Source organism: Elephantulus edwardii, unplaced genomic scaffold, assembly GCF_000299155.1.
Source record: "Elephantulus edwardii isolate Elephantulus edwardi_28Jun2011 unplaced genomic scaffold, EleEdw1.0 scaffold00221, whole genome shotgun sequence".
NCBI lineage: Eukaryota > Metazoa > Chordata > Mammalia > Macroscelidea > Macroscelididae > Elephantulus > Elephantulus edwardii.
The window spans coordinates 5,027,710-5,029,887 of NW_006399971.1; the positions used below are offsets into that span (position 1 = coordinate 5,027,710).

The 2,178-nt window shown below is 50.9% G+C and overlaps 1 protein-coding gene across 1 annotated transcript in view; it reads left to right on the forward strand.

Moving 5' to 3' along the window:
- The first annotated feature begins 798 nt into the window (after positions 1 to 798).
- The window catches only part of CLK4 (CDC-like kinase 4), a 21,862-nt gene continuing 20,482 nt past the window's right edge, over positions 799 to 2,178 (forward strand). The window contains exon 1 of the mRNA XM_006898138.1: positions 799 to 848. The gene's annotated coding sequence lies outside the window, so the exon portion shown is untranslated. The remainder of the gene's footprint in view (positions 849 to 2,178) is intronic.

Here is a 2,178-nt window from a genome sequence, read left to right on the forward strand (position 1 = left end):
AAAGTTTGTATAATACATTGTTTCCCACAAAAGATCCTTCCCATTTTCTTCACCCCCACTCACCCATGGAATTGTGACTTGGTTGAATTTTTAAATCAATCCTCAGGAATAAATAACGAGATTGTTAGGGAAACTTTCGGTTACTTTAGCAGCCTCAGGTACAAGAATCATAACGAGTAAAACAGAAAAAGTCTTTTTTGCTTTTTCCCTTTTCCCTTCTTATTAGGAACCTATTCTTTTAATAGATAGGCAGCCCTGAGCTAGTCTTCTGAGATATGAAAACTTCAAGCGGGATGATATTAACTGTTTCACTGAACTATCAGGAGCACAAGCCCAGGGTCAGGCACTGAGAGAAGTCTTTGGGGTTTATCTGCTGTGTGCTGGCTCCCTCTAGAGTTAGATTCGTGGGAACGGGGAGAACTGGCGACCAGTGGGACGGTGAGTGCCGCACACTTCAGGGCGAGTGCAGCACTAATAGGCTCCATGTGAAGGGGTATACACTTGTCACAGGTGAAGAAGGATTCACTCGGGGAACATCAAAAACAAGGCCGAAATCCATGACCACACCAGGAATTTGTGCAGAGGGGCAGAACTGCACAGCTGCAATGTGGAGTCAGGCCACACCCCTGACGTCAAACGGAGCCCCACCCATACGGGGAGCGCGAGTGCGCGCACTCCTCTGTCACGTAGGCGCGTTCTCGCGTCGTAGGTGGCGCTTGGGGGCGTCTCGGGTGTTGTAAGGAGACGGCGCTGCCGCCATTTTGTAGAGTGTTTGTCGCAGACCCTGGAGAGGGAAGACGGTGGTTTGGCGACAGTTCTCGCCCAGAGAGCCTTTTACTTTTGCAGAGGTAAAATGATCGGATGGAATGTGCTTGATGGGGAGTCTCGAAGCCGGTTTGCTGACTGAATTAGGAGTTTCTAAAGGCCACTGTTCAGCTGGTGACGGCCTTGAGAAAGCTTCAGTTGCTCTGGTTTAGGGACAGATTTAAGTCCTGGGGAGGCAATCTTGTGTTTCTTCGCGTCCCTTGTCTGGGAATCCCTGGCTAGCTCGGGAACCGCCGGGGTGAGCCTAAGTGGCGATCGGGCCGGGGTCTCCTCGATCCATAGGGTGGCCTCTGCGGGCGAGCGCGGCGATCTGCAGGGGCAAAGGGGCACCCAGACGCACGCCAGAGTCCCGAGAGCCTCATCTCTCCAAAGATGAGCCTTTGCGGGGAAATCCATCCTTTCCCGGAATTCCGGGCCTCTTGTTTTGGAGGTTTTCCAGAGTCGAATGTTTGCCCAGACCCTTGGGAGCGCCTTGTTCGGGGTAGGGTGGGGTGCGAGGAGGGGCCCCGGTCTTCCGAGGTGCGGCGAGCGAATCGGTAAAATCCGTTGTAACCAACCGAATTGATTCCGAGACCCATGATGACCCATTAAAAACTCAATGCGGAGTCGGAGCTGACTCATTGGATTCCTAAGGCTGTAAATCGCGCCCCCGGAACCTCTGCTGGAGTAGACTGCCGAGTGGCGCAGCCTTAAGGTTAATCCCTGCAGACAGAACGAACCTGCCGCGTTGAGTTTCCAAGGTTGTAAATCCCTCGGGAAGCCGACTGCGGGAGCTTTCTGCCCTGTGCATGGGACTGTTGACCTTTTGGAGTCCAGGAGATGGAATTTAGCTCAAGGTTGAGCGTTTGAACTCTGGGTGGACTTGACCTTTGTACGTTATGTTTCCTTCCTGAGATGGAGCGCGCACCTTTGCAGCGGATATGTATTTCTGCCCCTGTTGCTTTATATCCCTTACTTTGCTTGTATCTGGCCAGATAGGCTTAGGAAACCTGGAGACTGGCCAATCACTTAGCGTTCCTGGATAACCTCTGATCATGCACAATCTTGGTGTTTATTTTAAACGCATTCCCCATTGTGCCTGTTTTTCTTGAAAAAGGATCTGGTGTGGGCTCTATTAATTTGAGGTAATTTACAAATTCCTTTTTATGTGTGTATGTGAAGGAACATTTTCCACGGAAATCTTTGCTTCCTGAGAACCTGTTTCTAAGCAAGGACAAAGGTGGAGGTGGTGGTTGTTGTTGTTGTTGTGTGCCGTTGAGTCGTTTGCGACTCATAGCGACCCTATGTACAACAGCCCTAAACCCTGCTCTATTCTGTGCCAATCTCATTGCCTCCGACACACCCATCCCGATT